The 16,995-nt window shown below is 41.5% G+C and overlaps 1 protein-coding gene and 1 long non-coding RNA gene across 4 annotated transcripts in view; one reads left to right on the forward strand and one right to left on the reverse strand.

Annotated features, from left to right (window-relative positions):
• Positions 1-14,774, reverse strand: part of LOC111263647 (uncharacterized) — a 99,034-nt gene extending 84,260 nt beyond the window's left edge. The window contains exon 1 of one of the 2 annotated variants that reach the window (XM_022838946.2): positions 14,683-14,774. The gene's annotated coding sequence lies outside the window, so the exon portion shown is untranslated. The remainder of the gene's footprint in view (positions 1-14,682) is intronic. The other variant, XM_022838947.2, reaches the window with a different exon arrangement.
• LOC111263649 (uncharacterized) lies at positions 10,896-16,790 on the forward strand. 2 transcript variants are annotated; one of them, XR_002682355.2, is made up of 3 exons: positions 10,896-14,366; positions 14,697-15,706; positions 16,707-16,790. It is a non-coding gene; the product is annotated as an uncharacterized LOC111263649 (long non-coding RNA). The 2 variants fall into 2 exon arrangements; XR_002682354.2 differs by lacking the exon at positions 16,707-16,790 and having other exon boundaries at positions 14,697-16,657.
• Positions 16,791-16,995: the final 205 nt, after the last annotated feature.

Raw genomic sequence — 16,995 nt, forward strand, 5'->3', positions numbered from 1 at the left:
GAAGACGTATTATATAGATGGGGCTTCCGTGAAGTATGTGCAGTGTTTGTGATGCCTTACTCAGATTCACTGCACTAATGAGAAGTTATTATGTCGCGAATAGAACCTGTCAATAGTCCTATTATGCGATCTTTCCCTGCCTAGTTCGAATCAACCCAAATAACTTTCATTTACACCGGCTGCGCTATTTCAGTGCGATCTGCCTTATACGACGTAATTGATAACGTCTTCTTCGTAATATTTTTTCGTTTATATTTCGGTTCAAGGCGTTTCGTCACGTCAACGAGCATCTCGCGACCATAAAATCGAAGACGCGCAACGGAAAAACGTATACAATAATTATATTAAACGTTGGCTGGCTGGCTGTCTTGTTTTTCCGTTATTTAGTCAACTGATAAAGACAGTTAGTAAACGGGTGTGGGAGGAAAAAGCGCATAGGCCAAGTAGGTATAAATATTCCTGCCCAGAACAGGCTTTTTATGGCGTAGCTATTTTGTTTACAGCCGCGTAATAGGCTGACCATTTGTATATCCAAAATTTCGGAAAGATCCACGGCGTAATTTAACGATCGAATCGAATCTAATCTCTTTCTTGAGTCTATTCTGTATCAGTTCGATAATGATGGATTAGAAAGATGCTTCCATCACCCCCCAAGACAGTTAATGCAGAAAGTTTTTCGTCCTATTCAATCGAACAGTAAGAGTAACTGTCCGTCAGAAGCGTTCCTCAGCCCTAGTTGCTATCGTTTATCTATAGATAATCTAGGAAATTCTATAGAATCTAGGAAAAAAAATCTATTCTATATGATATTCAGCCATGTCAGTTGTCGATGCGTAAACGACTATTTGTTCACACGACTTAACAGTGAAAAGTATTCCAAGACAAAACAGTTAGCATAAAGGAAGGATCAAGAACTGTAGGGAAGCTTGGAGAAGGGACAGAGCCAAATCTAAAGTTCAGGCAAACTGCACCCAATACGCATACCTACCGGCGCGTAGAAATACCTATATACGTATAAGTAGAGATCAATTCAGTATAAACTAAAACTGAAGGCTCATGACCGTGATCCTCCGGTAGCACGACGAGTGTCCTATCATAAGACATTCTATAGATAAGTAGATAAAAGGAGAGAAGCTATCCAACGGAAAGCCAGGAGAAGGAAGCCTACATGGGGCTAGCCGACGACGGCGATAGCAGCACCGACAATATCTGTTTGTTGTTCTTTAAAGGCAAAATTGCTGTGCAAGTATCAAACTGCAAGCATCCGAACTGTAAACCGATTTTTGGTACGGTAGTTAGGTTCAATTATCTGATTTTTTGGATACGGCTAGAGAAAAAATAGCATGTGTTCACATCAAATAATGCTTGCATGCGTTCGCTAACAAGCGATAATAGAAAATCTTTATTCATTGGCGTCCAAGGGGCCCCTTAATGTCGGGCGCGAACTTAAATGTGTCCTACGTGGTGGGAAAATGCTGCCAATGCGTTCTGTTGCTCGATTTTGTCGTTTTTGCTGCTTTAGTTAATGGGGACCATGAGAGGCGCTGTCAAGGAATGAAACGGGAAGGACGACTGTTTTGACGCGCTTCATCAAGGTCCTACTCAAGGAAACTATTTCACGGTAACTTAATCTGCCACCATTTAGGCTAGATCTTGGAGATATCCGCGATGCTTTCCATTGTCAAAGGTCATCCTTGCGAGCCACCTTATCATCATCTACGGTCATCAGCTAGGTTAAGAAAAATCACGTTTCATGAGTTTTTGACTTTTTTATCAACCAAAAGTGACTTTTTCAAGCCATATCTTTTCTTTGTTTCTATTTCTCGATAATTCTCCTTAAGTAATTCTGTTATATATTGCTTTTTCCTTTGGCTAACTCGGTCCCGTCCATTTAGGTCTCTGTCGCTATAACGGTTAAATACAAAGTCTACTTTCTTTCTGTCCTCATCGTATTGAAGTGACAGTTACGACGTCACTGTTGTTGTTGTTGTTGTTGACATCGATTGGTAACAGCCCACACTTATGCGATCCTTCATTTTCTTCCCTTGGGAATCTCACATACTTGTGTTTGAATGCTGTCAACATTCAGTTGCTTGTCAATCACATACACTTCAGAACTATACGTAGAGCCATCATCGGCATTTTTATCTTCATTATCATCGCTATCCGCTTCGCTAAAGATGAGCAGCGCCGATCTTAATGCACAGTTGTGTACCGGCGGATTCTTAACGATTCCATATTGTCTTCATATGTATGTATGTGTGTGTGTGTGTGTGTGCTTGTGTCGGCATCGGCAGACCACCGATGTCTAAGTTGTACGCGTCATCTTTCGTACGAAACTCTCAGATTGAAACGATACAACTTTGACCTCTCTACGATTCAAAGTTCCCTTTTTGCTTCTTGTCAGTATGGGTGTTCTTGTCTTGATTCTGGCATTTTATGTTATACGAAATTGGACTGATTGTTTACACACTTACTTTGCTGTTAAAAAAATATTTAGGTCATCTGCGAATAAAGATGTTTCGAGGAGAGGAAGGTCGGTGAGGTTGTTATAAACTAGTCCAAATGAAGCCCTTAGAGATATAAATGAGTACGACCTTTACTAAAACAACCGATTCATTCTATTAGGCGTTATATATATATATATATATGTATTTTCAGCTTTATTATTGTTGTTATTATACACAACGTGTAAAAAGGAAACAGCAGCTTAATACAGAGGCCATCTAAAGTACCAACCTAAACATATAACATGTGTTAAATGTACTATATACGATGTTTTTTACTCCTTATTATTTGCACTACGTAAATATGCATATATAATATTATACTTTGGGTCTTAGCCATAAAACTCACTTCTTTCCTGGGGCGCTTCGTTCGTCGTAAAGGACTACCTCAGTCTTGGGCCTCTTACGATCACGGCACTAGCTTTTTATCGAAGTTAATAAATCGTCTATCAACATATCTTCATCTTGTCAAAGCAAAACGAGTTAGGCACTATAACCCTGAATAGAGTAACAGTTAAGGTTCTTAATGCTTCGGGATCGTATTCTAATAAAGCACAAAATATAAACAATATGCGAATAATAGAGGAGTTCAGTGATAACCGCGTTGACTTTGTAAATCATATTGGTCACTTTGCTCATCGTGGTCGTCTGTTTAGCGAAAAAAAAATCATATCGAGAAGCCTTACATCGAATAGCGTCCGACAGGCGCACAGCGGGACCTTCCTCAACATATTCGCGCATCATCCCGTCAACATAAGCGCGCAAACACAGGATGAATTTGAAAAGGTTCGTTCGGTTCAAAGCTATTCCCATTTCGATCTCATCTATCAGTTGAAAACCGACGGCGAAAGCAGCTTCAAAAGAACGTAAACAGGGTCCAACATCTTTATAATTAACGTTGCAATATATATATATATATATATATATATATATATATATATATATATTTGTTTTTAAGGGGAACAGTTAGATGTCGCTGCACGAAAGCACGGACATGCTTGCGTCGTTTTTCTAATTTCAACTTTCGCGCGCTCGCTCTTGACCGGTTCGACGATCTCGCATGTCGCTGCTTTACACCATAACCAGTACTTTATAAGATAGTAAATGAATCGTCATGCAAGGGGCTACGAGGGATGCGAACAAGGGGAAGCCAGAAGTTGCTCGCCGTTAAGTATACACGATCTAATCGTCATCGAAATGATCTTCGTCTACAAATGATTTATGTGTAGGTGATTCTGAAATCTGTCTGTAAATGCGCAGCGTAAATGTGGTATCCGTTGCCGTTTGACCAGCTGCCGCCGTCTTCATCACCAGTGTCGCAACCGGCATCACCAAGACAACCCGATCTGAAGTAAGTGTAACCGCTGCCAAAGATCCTGAAATATAATTCTTCTTTCTGCGCTTCCACTCAATAAAGTAACATTTCTGACACTCACAGACGCGTGTCAGGCACGACGTGTCGCTAAAAAGTTTTACTCTGATCTTCAGTTCATTCATTCATTCAGTCAACAGACTCAGTCAATCACTGAGTCACTCCCGCATTTTGACGCCCCTATTGCGGCGCGTTTTTCGTAAGGTAGACAACACTGTCGTTGGAATGGTCGCCGCTAGCGCTGATTTTACTGGAAATATTTGAACACGACAGGCACGGTGACAGTCATTATAAGAGTAACGCAGAGCGAACGTATCACGATGACACAAATTGAATCTTGGCGGGATTTAACCGGTAGGGCCCACAACAATTCGATTTGGTTTTCAATGAAACTCTCAAGCAAAAATTTAGATAGTCGCTTGATGTATTACTATTTCTCAAGCCTTTTTCGGTCTTTACAAACAGCAAATTATTTTTAGGTTATCCTTTAGGGTATCTCAGTTGCGGAAACCAGCACCAAAGCCATCCAAAAATGTATTTCTGAGAGCACAGATCCAATATGGAAGATATATAAGTAGACCCTCTTCAATCTTTGTAACGTATATGCGTGTAATCCGGTTGCTGCTTGAAAATTTCGACAGCTTCCATGTTCAGTCATCAAATCGTGTTCCGCTGTACTGCCTCAAAGACAATAAGAAACGTGATATTGTTGTTAATTGATACTGTCGTCGATTTTTTCGATGTACGACGACATGTAGCTTTTTTTTTTTTGAGAATGCCCTAGGGAAATTGTCGCCGACTTCGATTTGCAATTCGAAAAATAAAAAACATGGTGTTTCAATAACGAACGAAGGAACACGCAGGCATGATGGCCATCATCGGGTAAAAAGAGTTCCTCTTTGTTCCCCTGAAAACGGGGAACCCTTTTAGGCCTTAACAAAAAAAGTTCAACTTTGTCCTTAGACTTTCCGTGACCGGAATTGAAAGCAAAACGCAAGCCGAGATCCAGGCGTCAAGTAACAACATCGCCTACACTTAGCCAAGAACAATCTTCGTATTGCTCTTATGTAGTCATTATCTTTGCTGGACAAATTACGTAGTCGTCTCCCACTTTTATTGCTCTATATGTATATATATATATTATTTGCCTTTAATACACGCCTATACGTACTAGGGGAACAAGAGGAATAAATTTATAGAAACCATTTTAAGCTTTATAGCATTTTTAAGTGTGCGGATGAGTGGCAAAGAAACACAGCCATGACCTAGCTGAAATTTTGTCGGTAGTGTGCAAATATACATATTAGTCGTATAGTCTTAGAGCTCTTTGAGCTCAGTCCGTTAGATTTGTGTTAACGAAGCCTTGGCCGTAAACGATGACATTATATGAATAGAATCGTACATAAGCGTTATCGACCATTCGATTTATTTAGCATAACGTTGTTTACCAAAGACCTTAGTAAGCTGTAAGCCAAACTATGGGGTGTCCTTTGGTTGAAGGTCGCTCGCACGTTATGCTTTTCCGCAAAACAAACAAAGCCTTTTCAATGTTGTTTACTAGTGTCAACGATTACCTAACGTTTATACGTATACTATCGACCAAAAATGTGTATTTTTATGCTCTTTCTATATGATCGGTTTTATGAGCGTATCTTTCGGAACTGTTTAATTAGTTGCCATATTAGAAAGCTTCATTTCGGTTTCTACTGTCGTTTTTGCGCAGATCTGTGATACCATAGCTGACTAAGACACAGCTGTCGCTCAAGCGGAATTTTTTTTTTATTTTAATTACGTTTTCGAAAAACTACCACTTACTAGCCAGATAGATTGGCCCTCATGTGTGCTTGATTTTTCAATAGCCTCTCAACGGTCCTAGAATCAGCGTCACCTTCCTAAAACGACGTTTCGATAGTTTTTCAATTATAGAAAACAGCATCAAATTGTGATATTGTACAATCCATATTAAGAGTTTATTCTATTCTGTTCCTATCTAGGCTCTTTAGCAGTCCGGTGTGAAAGTGCCAGCGCCTATTCGAAGACGATTTTTATCTATTTATATAGGCGTAGTTGTCGACTGTGCTCATCGTAGCCGAGGCCATGTAACACACAATTCATGGCTGGCGACTGAGAAGGGTTCTGCGTCCCGGACGATGATAATAACAATAATAAGGAGATATTTAAATATGCGCGGCTGTGTGGGAACGCTTTCAAATTGTTTGGGCGACCATCGTACACTTTCACTTTCCCGTGCGAATACTCTGCAGTTTCTTTTTTTTTTTTATTGGCACAAGTACTTGAGAACACAATCATTTCTGACTCTTTGATCTGAAAAGGTAGAACTTCATTTAGTTACCATGTTGGGGTGGCTATACACTGACACTGATGACTCTCTGAATGCATCTCAGTTTTATTTGTTGATTGAATCAGACGACGCCATATTAAAGTGTAGAAGCCAATACCAGGCTGCGGATACCCTCGTTCGTAAACATTCGAACGGCTTGGTCTAATAACAAGTAACAAAATTAGGCAATCGTGTAATTTAATTGTTTCGGATGACTCTGCAATAGTTTACATAGAAAATAGCTGCTAGGGTCACGCTGATATAAATGAACGACTACTGCAGTGGGGTAATGTCAGCGCCACACCTCTACAATATATATACTCAATATTTTACTTGCTTGCATTTATCTAGTGCTTATGGTGTCAGTATACTTCAGCTTGGGGGTAATTTTCCGTTTGAACCCCTTATTAGCGATAGCACAAAGCTATCACTACACTAGTCGCTAGTTTCATTATACCTCTTCAGTTGATAGCTATTGGTTGGAGTGAAATAATATTTCATGTTTTTACCCTTGCCCAAGCAATCTTGTATTTTTCTTTTATATATATATATATTTTTTATAAGTTATCACTTTCTCGCATGGCTTGTTAGTCCTTCACCTTTGACGGCTGTTCTGGCAAATTGTTCTGTTTGTTCCGGTCCTTCGCCTAACTGACGACACCCTACATGTGGAGTTCGGATTGCCCAATAAACTACTTATGATTACAAATGGATTCACATCAACGGGTGACGTACAAATGACACCATTGAATCGTTAACGCCATAACCGTCATTGTGTTTTTAGCTGTGATAAATAACACTACGCTCACAAAAACATATTATTGTCTTCATTTAAACGATGCCGTAATAGAAGCATGTTTGTTTTATTGATCGGCAGTAGGATCAATAGAAGATCACCGAAGTCGCACGTGGCTCTAAGCAACTCCTGGCAATATATGCTAGCTAAGTGTATTATAAAGATCTTGTAATGTTGTTGTAGTTAAAGTCTTCGCCAAATAACATCTGGACCAGGAGTCCGTTACTATTTAAAATAGAATAAAATCGAGAAGTGTTCTCATTACATAGGCTTTCGTGGTTCATCCCGACAGACCTAAAAATCCAATGCAAAGACAGCTCGCATAGAAAAGAATCCCTAAACGCATACAGGTAGACAAAAATTCGGTTCATTGTTAAAAAAAAAAATCGACCGTTTCCTTAAGCAACTAATTCAAAATATCCATAGGTCAATTTAAAATAGCCAGTTAGTCATCTACAGGTTCATAGCCATCCGTTAAACATCTCACCGTGAATCCAATTCGTTCACAGACAATAACTAACGTACAAACTGTGTTATTCAGATAACGTGCCAAAAAATAACAATGGTCCACTCTATGCAGCGGAAGCATAACGAAGACGTTAGCCGATACCGCTCCCGCTAAAAGTGGTTAGTTCGGAAAAATTTAGAGTTTCGTCGTTCTGAGCTATGTGCTTCTCATCGGCTTCAGATCATACGCGCGTCATCTGCGTTTATCCTCTAGCTTTCCGTACGGTTTTTTCATTCTTCCTATAGAGGCAGTCTTTAATCTGTCCTCGTCGGTGTCCTTTACCTCGTACACGACTCCTCTCCAGTGTGTCGCTTGCCTCAATAACAAACTGACGCTTTAATGACACGCGCCATTTAAGCACAGCAAAAATGTAGGACGAGCTAAGTTCAGATTAACGGTAGCGAATAGCGGAAAAAAATTAGGTAGAAAAAATGGCATTTAGCTAAGAAACAGTAACAACGGCAAAAAATAAAAAGTCTGTATCGTCTCGTAAACAGAGCTTCTGACCGATGGCGCAACTCATGTAATAGGGCCGTGTCTGAAGTGTTATATTGCTTTGTTCATTGGCTTTCACGGGGGAGAGTGGATAAATCTCGCGAGGCCGAGAGATCTCAGCCTGAATGCAGAAACAGCAGAAGCTTAAGCGCGAAAACGGCCGAGGTTGACCACAAAGCTCGCTGGCACGCATGCGGCATCGCCATAGCGCGCAAGCAAACCTATGTGGTGCTGGCCGAGTGTAGACGGACACAAAATACAGGAAGAAAAAAAGAAGAGAGCTGAGCCTCGCAGGCCAGCAAGGACAAGAACGCCGACGATTGTAAAATATTCACACGGTTCATTCGTAGAAAAACTGCACTTGGCGGTAAGTCGCACGCTTTATTTCTGCTGAAAGACGTACATAAGATGTAGAGATATATACATGCATAGGTGAAAGAACTGGAGAAAGGCATCTTCAGAGCGACAACAGGGACGAGAAGTAGTAGCTATTCTTGTAGGAGGTTTCTGTTCTCTCGATCCAAAATTGGTGTTGGTGATGATGGCGAAGATCGTAAAATGGAGGGTGGTTCCTCCTGGGATTCGAACCAGCAACCTTCATTATCCGCGACGTTGTGTATTGTGTCGTGCCCATGGTGGCTATTGTCACCAAGCTAGAAAAAACTCTCATTGCGTGGCTATATTTTTTGTTGATAGTAGAGAGTAGAGGGAGACAATTCGTGTTCCAGAGAACCATACACATATAATGATCGAGCATGCATTCAAGTTCCCTAATTGCACGAAGCAGTCTATAGTAGTAAGTATATCAAATTTATACAGACATTGCTCACTCGGCGGTCGTTCCAGACGCGGCACTTTTAAGAGCACACAATATGCCTATATACAACCGAGAGAAAGTTTTGTGACTGAAATATTAGTTAAGGTAGAATTCGATACCTTTCTAATTCATTGTATGTATGCAAATGGGCTTTCTTTTTGGGCCTTTGGAAGTCGCATAATGAATTTGTAAAGTATATGTTAATTGAAAATACAATGCAACTGTCGACGCCACAAAATTTCTATCAGCGTCTGCGCTTTCCTTCAGTAAGGTCTTATCGCTTGATAAACTCTTAAAACGTGGTGATTTTTTATTTAATTTTTATTGTGAAGATAACTATCGGCAGCATTTGCGCTGAATCGACGCGTGACTGACTGGAGGCTGTTTAATCAGCCGTTTGGTCCGCGCTTACGTGATGAGTCAGGGTAGAACGTGTTAGAAATATTTGCGCGAGCATATAACGTAATTGGAAGAATCTACTTGAAGCTGACACGCGTATCACATCACGTTGTCCGCCAATTTCTAAAATCGGAAAAGCTTCAATAAGGAACTTTTTTTTTTTACAACTGTCAATATCGGATAGATTTTTAGTAACAAATAACGTTAAGCGTACTGTGATCACGTATTCCTACGTACATTCCCAACGTACATTTGATTCCTACAGCGGATCTCCTACGCAACGTCATTGCCGTACTCGAAACTAACCGCCACTTCTAGCTTTTGTCGGAACAAGGGAACAGGTAACTTTTGCAGACAACAAACTACTTGAAAAGGAACAGAGCTGTATGGTTGAAATGTACGAAGCGCCACTTAGATCGACACTGATACTCCAATACGCTTCCAACTTCCAACAGGACCCGCACAATAAGACATAGCGACGGCATCCATTTCGGTCAAAAATATCCAAAAATACTGAGACACAGTAGTGACTAACTATAGTGAAAAGACTACCAGACATAGATAGAAGTACATGTATCTAAAAAGTGACTCTATTTAGAGACATTGACACAATAAGTAAGTCATTGCATAGAACTTACGCAGTGGTAATAGCACTCTGTGGGGAAAAGGTAAGTGGGCTGCAGGTTGCTTGGGAACCCCTGCATGACCTATGAGAACTACATACGCTAGATGCGGATGAATCGCCAACAGTACGTCATCGCAGTCCGTAAATCTCGATACATTGATTGTCTCATCATTACGAACATAGCTATTTTTGTACCCCTTTCAATTAGGGTACTGATTGAATCAGGCGATTCGGGTGTGTACATTGAGGGTAAATCGTGGATAAATTGTGACTATATAAAATGCATAGTTACTGTAAGTTAAATGAGCTATGTCAATGCTGAGTCCAGCTCTACCTTAATGCATCCGTATTACCAAATGCAATAAGATGCTTATACTATTGATAAAATATCTATATATATATACAGAAACTGCTTACAGAGCAGGTAATCATAAGAGTTTGTCCCTGATGCGCTGTAGATTTAGTTATTGCAGATATCATGATAGTCCAAAAAAACTGTTTATCTTTCTACTGACATATATCAGAACAAACAACCACGATTCGTCAGACACGCATTTAATATACAGGTACGTATATTTCTCTTTTTCGTATCTGTTAGCAATTATGTACTCGGTGAATCCGATGCTACCGGAACTCGTCAGGTAGCTCAATGTGAATTGTGCGAAAAAATAATACGGCCGACATGGGGAAGGCACCGCATTTTCCTGTCCTCGCAACCTTGCGCCTGATAGCGCCTAATTAGGCCGCAAATATCGAAATTCGGGTAATTCAAGCTGCACTGAATCCAGTGTGGACTCCTTGTTATTGACGAAGAACCATAGTGTATTTACCGCGTGTCGAAGACTTCAAAGAAGCCCTACTCTACTCTACTCTACTCTACTCTACTCTACTCTACTCTAGCGGTCGTTCTGAAGAGTGCGGAGAAGCAATGGCATTCGGCTAGTACACCTAGCTCCACAGATGCCCTGTAAAAACCTTCTGATGATCAATCCAACACCCGCTATAACGTACTCGCAGACACTGGGTTGAGTCAGGGCGTAGATCGTAGATCGATCACCTTGCACAGTAGCTTTAACCAATTGGAATGCTAAAACCTGCCTAATATTCCTGGCTTAAGGTCGCTTTGCGTAGCGTCGTGTACCAGAAAAGGTGTTAGGTTTAAAAATGTCAGGTATTCCTGAGCACACATACAGGCAAACACGCCCGTTCACATATATAGGTTTACAGGCAGAATATTAAAGGCTATGCAGGTTGAGAAAGGCAACAACGAACAAAGTGGGCCCCGACCGGTGGCCTGAGAGAGCTCACAATTTAATTTTACGACGAAAAAAATTGCATTGTTACCCTTTAAGTAGCTTCTAAAAATAAGCCAAACGAATGTTTTTCTAACGAAGATATGATGACAATTGTGGTTTGCCTTAATGCATACTATCAGATACAATTGTCGCAGCTAATGGCGTCCATCCCGAATCTCGTTCAACCTTCGTAAATGAGATGATCTCACTTAAGCGCTCAACCATCTGAAAAAAAAAGCTGTTCTTCGCATGCTGGAACAATAATCTATATTGATTTCAGCGAAAAGACCTGGCTGCCTATCGCGGCTACATATAGATTCATTTTCCGTCAAGGTGGACCAACAGATGTTGTGACATAACCAAACCGTCTTTTGATTTAGCGTCAGTTGGCCACACATAGCAATATCCCCATATGAGAAAATGCGGCATTAATGGGCCCCATAGTGCCCGATCAATGTTTCAACCCGGAGAAAATATTCCTACGTACATTTGCACACACGTAAAAACCTATGTAGAAATTCGATAATTTAGATTTTGGCATGACGTCACACCTAAAAAATAACTTTAAACAACCCGCATTTTACATGACATAATAACAAGCCTTACATCTATGACACTGAACTGAAATAAAAAGAAATTCCACTTATAAAACGAGTGCATACTAACTAAATCGGGGAATATATTTTATTTGTTTCAATTTGTATGAGCTTCAAAGAGAACCGAGAACATCACCAGAACGGTATTTGGATCTACTAATACGTATTTAATCTTCTTCAAGGGAAAGAGAATCTCTGCGTGCTGCGTAGATATTATATCATGCCTAGCGTCAGCGATTCAAACAACGACAAAAGAATACTCCACGACCATCATTACTATCACCAGTTACTGCCGTCGTTGTCGGATGCCGCGTCAACACGAGAAAGAGCTGAGGATGTGACGGAAACGACACGCGTAACGTCAAAACAGCGGTCACGGCAACAGCGTCATCTCTAAAAATATATTGAGAGTATTTGTACTGCTGGTAGATTATTTTTGTGCCAACGAAAAGGTTGCAGCGGCCGCCGTCATCGTCGTCATCACCGCCGTTACGTTCTGGACAAACACGCTGGAAGCCTGCGAAATTGTCACAGAGAAAGAATAAGCGTCTAGCTATCGTCCAGCAGCAGCCAGAACGACGACGAAGACATTATCATACGAAATCGAAGTAAATTATATGTACATATAAAAACAACACCTGTATTCAGCATGCCGTGACCACTTCTACGTGCAGACACATACATGGGTGCAAGTGTGCATGCACGTATTGTATTGTATTGTATTGTATTTGATAGCGGTGGCTAGGGCGGCGAAGGCAGCGGCCAGCGGAGTTTGGGCGAAACGTCTTCTTTTTATCGGCGGATTTATCTAAAGACCGGCAACAACGCTGAAACGACGAGACAAACAAAAATCCTATGACATCGTTGTGAGCTCGAGTAGAATACATCTGTTTAGCTTCGGCTGATCGCGGTCGTGTTTTCGTTGGACGAAAGGACACCGACTGTATGTATTGGCGTCACTTCTGAACAACGCTGACTTAACGTCATTCGGTCAACAGATCCAGTTATCGTAACGATAACATTGTATATTCCTCTGCTTATTGAAATCATCGAGATTCTTAGTTGGCTAAAGCATGAGTCAAAACAGCCTGCTGAGAAAAACACCAAATGAACCCACTCGACATTGTATCGGTATTGATACAGGATAACAAACTGTATTTGATGAATAGAGCACTCAACGACAAAGCTCCCCAGAGTTTACAGTGTGCGAAATACATTAGAACGACGCAAATATGAACATAATAAGCCTATAGGTATTGAAAATTAACGCGTTATATGAAGCCGCTAAGGCATGCGCAATTGTCAATTTGGCCGGTTTCCGTAGATATGTCTGCAGACCCATGTTGTAGACATGGCGAACATATATCTGTGTCAAAAAGCCTAAACGTGTTAATACATTTGGTAGTCGGTGTCATTTAGTATACTTATCGAGATGCGATAAAACGCGCCTGTCCGTCATCTTAAGCACTTACTATGAGATACGAAAAGTAGAGCCACCGAAATATGCGGCTTGCTTTCGGTACTGCCTCGTCGCTTTTTTTTTTTCTTGTGCATCGTGCGCCCTTTCGAGGACCGCGTCTTTTGAGTGTGGTTCAGGTTTCTCAGTTCGGTTCAGGAGCGTACTCATTGAATTCCGCTACCCTGCACAATGCTTGAAGGGCAGAAGTTTCCCAGTGTAATGATCATCACTAGTAATCGGCTCGCGCAAGCCTAAGAGTAGCACAGTCACATGAAGTGAAGGCAGGAGGTAAGGACCTGCGGAACCTCGACATCACCTTCTCGACAACCATTGCAACAAAGATAATAGCAGTGACAACGGATGTAGTGGTTATATATGCTCATTTAGTTTTGGTCTGATTTGCTCAGTAATTCGCCCGCGAGGCAAAGAGCCAAAGCAATAGGCCACAGCTGTATCAGCTCTGCTAAGGTTGTGTTTTCCTTAAACTAGGTAGATAATTATGAATCTATGCTATAATTATATGATTTTTATAATATATGCAGCGACTAACAGTAAATTGCAATCGTGAGACGACTCCTGCAAATCGCGCCTGTCCGTCCGTCTGTCTGTCCGTCCGTCTGTCTGTCTGTCTTTCTGTCTATCTATCTGTCTGGCGATCTTGCGCAAATAACAGCGGAATATATGTCGCGCATGCTTTTCTATACATAATTGATGTTTTTTTCATTAATGCTCGCTGAGAATTTTTATTTATGGCGGCCTATAATATATACGCGAAACGCCCTCAGCAGCCCAAGGACACGGAGGACGATGCGGCCGTGTGTAGGCGTAGACGTGGTACGCTCGCGCACGATAACTTGACCACTGGATTTCCTCCCCGTTCCCTCATTAGGGCACTAATATTGGAATGTGTGCGCGTAAATTTACAGATTCCATTCGCATGAATCATGCATTAATAATACCATTGGTGATATGATGGAAAACACAAGTGAGGTACAAAAAAGCCAAGGAATGGAGCAACAGCGCAGGATGGTTCTATTTATCACGGTGATCAACAACAGTGGTGACGTCTAGTGGCGACTGTGATGAACGACGCGAGATTATTCTAAATGGCAATTGTTGAAGAGTTACCGAGCTAGCAGATGAGCACGAAAGAAAGGTCCGTGGTGCTGTAGCAAATATAATAAAGATAGCTTTTTAATAGTCGATCTTTTTATTTGAAGTTCTCAAGAGGGAACCTGTACAAGTCTGACATACAACACAACAGCTAACCTTCGACTATGTGTCTAATAAGGATAGATAGATAGATGCATAGTCGGAGGTTTTTCATCCGATGTTTATCCAAAAGTATTGGCCTCGGCGCTGGATAGGGCTACGGCCTGTGACTATGTAACACAAGTAATGACCTATCAGAACGACGAGTCTTTACAATTTTTAGAAATAGTCAAAATTTTAAAGACGTTTTTGTCGCTTACCTTTTTGATGCTAGAAATCCACAGGTGCAGTGCGTCAGCTGAGTCCCGCTATGTCCTAGAAGCAAATACACTAAAGGTAAAACTGAATGCCACCAATCCTTAATTGGCCACCGAAATGCCAGCCTGGACAAACATTCTGTTGAACACAGTTAATCCTATGCAGAGACACATCCGAGCTGGAGGGCACTGATTATCACCGCACAAGAAGATGTCCAACCCAGTCTTCTATTCTTGAGAAGTTATCAAGCCGATCCGGTTCCTGCTGCTGAAGCTTGACACGACAGCAGCAGCAGCAGCAGCAGCAGGAGCAGCAGCAGCAAACACAACACTGTAACAGCTGATGGTTAGAGAATCCGTCTCAAAACCGTCCAAGGAAAGACCGACATGCTTACCAACAGCCTCGATAGTAACTGTTGACGCTGTCAGGATAGACAAAGAGGACGCAAACGCTTAGCGCACTCGCTCGACGGACGTCCTCAGTTTCACAGTATTTCTATGGTGCATTTAAGATAACTCTATTTCAGTACGATTCGAGCGAACAGCTTCGCTTGCACATGAATTACTCTAGCAGATGGCATGACATTGCCAGAATAGATGACGACGTTGCCGCTGTTGTTGTTTTCATCATTATAAATCACTATGAATAATATCAAATAGCTATATCAATACTGCGGAACATACAAAGAATACGTCGAACGTCGCTATCTACCGTCGGTTCGCTCTGTCCGTGGGCCCCGCTGGCGACGGTTCAGACCGCTCTGCTGAACCAACCATTCCGGCACCCCAACTTTAGAGAGGAAACAGCGCGCCAGCATGGGCTGCTGCTGTCGGATATCCTCGCCTATCCGCGGCAACTTTTGAACTGCGCATGTGCGTTCGGCCGCGCGCCGGCGGAGCGCGGTATCGCTCAGCGACGAATATATTATCGACAGCGTTCTGCGGACGCAAACACTATTTCAGCTGTTCAATGCCAATAGAGCGCCTCCACCAACCAGCTCCATTGAGAAGTGAGCTACCCGATCAGGTACGCAAAACCAAAGGCACAGATAGAAAGAGGGAGGGAGCCCTATCTACGAACCCCAGACGCTAACGCTGCCTCACTCAGTCACCAGCGAACCCAGACAGCCACACAAACGCGCAGACAACCACCCCACCCAACAACCTCATGGATACGGCAGGAAGAGGAGGACTGATATTCACTATTAACCCCATTATCATCATTACTATTACGATAATTAGCCCCACTGCACGGGCATATTATACACGTATGTACAGAAAAGAGAGAGAATTACTTCACCGAGTAAAGTTTAACGGGTCGAAGCGAAGAGGCTTATCGGTTAAATAAAGGGTGCAAATAGCCGCGTTGCTATGTAACGGAGCTGAGTTCGTTAGGTAGACGCACATTAATGGAGCATGCTTTTGTTGCTTGCTGATCCTGAGGCGTATCTATGGCGAGATGCTTCCAATAGCTGGCCAGCCATGCGATGGCTTCCATCAAACTCATGCTATAATAGTAATTATGTGCGTCGGTTTTCTTTGCCTTGGCTGCCATTGCAATGATATGTTGACCTGCCAGCAGTTTTCGGAGTATACTTTACCTATGCTTACTAAATAATATGCGCATGTTGGCCATTGGAACTAGCGTTGCGACATGTCTAGAAGTGTACATGTCAAGAGTAACTTAAACATATTATTGACAAATTCACTCGTTCGATTTTTGTTGACTTCTGCCAAAAAACTTGTACCTATGGAGCTGGCATTACTTTCAACCTTGATTACCTGTCCTAAATAAGTTTCAATGCAAGACGCTGTTGAAATAAGTTTGTGTTTGAAGAAAAGACAAATAACTGGTAGGAACAATAGGGTTTACAGTTGAACAGAAAACCGCAGTACAACCCTATTGGAGCTCGAGTGAAGAACCTGTTCCGCATCATTACTAAAGTATTTAATGAATGCATACATCATACTATTTGAAGTTTATTTGTATTTTCTAAACGATCGTATATTTGGCATATTATTTACAGAGCACTGAAGATCTATGGCGCACCTGAATTGGACGCTTGACCATATTTTGGGAATATTGCTTACCTTACGTTGCTAAAGCATCATAGCATGCTCTAAAGTACTGCTGTTTCAGTCCGGAAAAGATCCAGAGTTCGATCTTCGATAATGTAGATTTAATGTAAACAAATACATTAAAAACATTTCGGATCTATATGACTATTTTTCTGTAGTTATCTGATGCTTGCGTAAGAGTGATCCTTCAAGCGTGGAGTATCTTACCAATAGATAGCACCTCTGCAAACATTGACA

This window comes from Varroa jacobsoni, unplaced genomic scaffold, assembly GCF_002532875.2.
Source record: "Varroa jacobsoni isolate VJ856 unplaced genomic scaffold, vjacob_1.0 scaffold_780, whole genome shotgun sequence".
In the NCBI taxonomy this organism is placed as follows: Eukaryota; Metazoa; Arthropoda; class Arachnida; order Mesostigmata; family Varroidae; genus Varroa; species Varroa jacobsoni.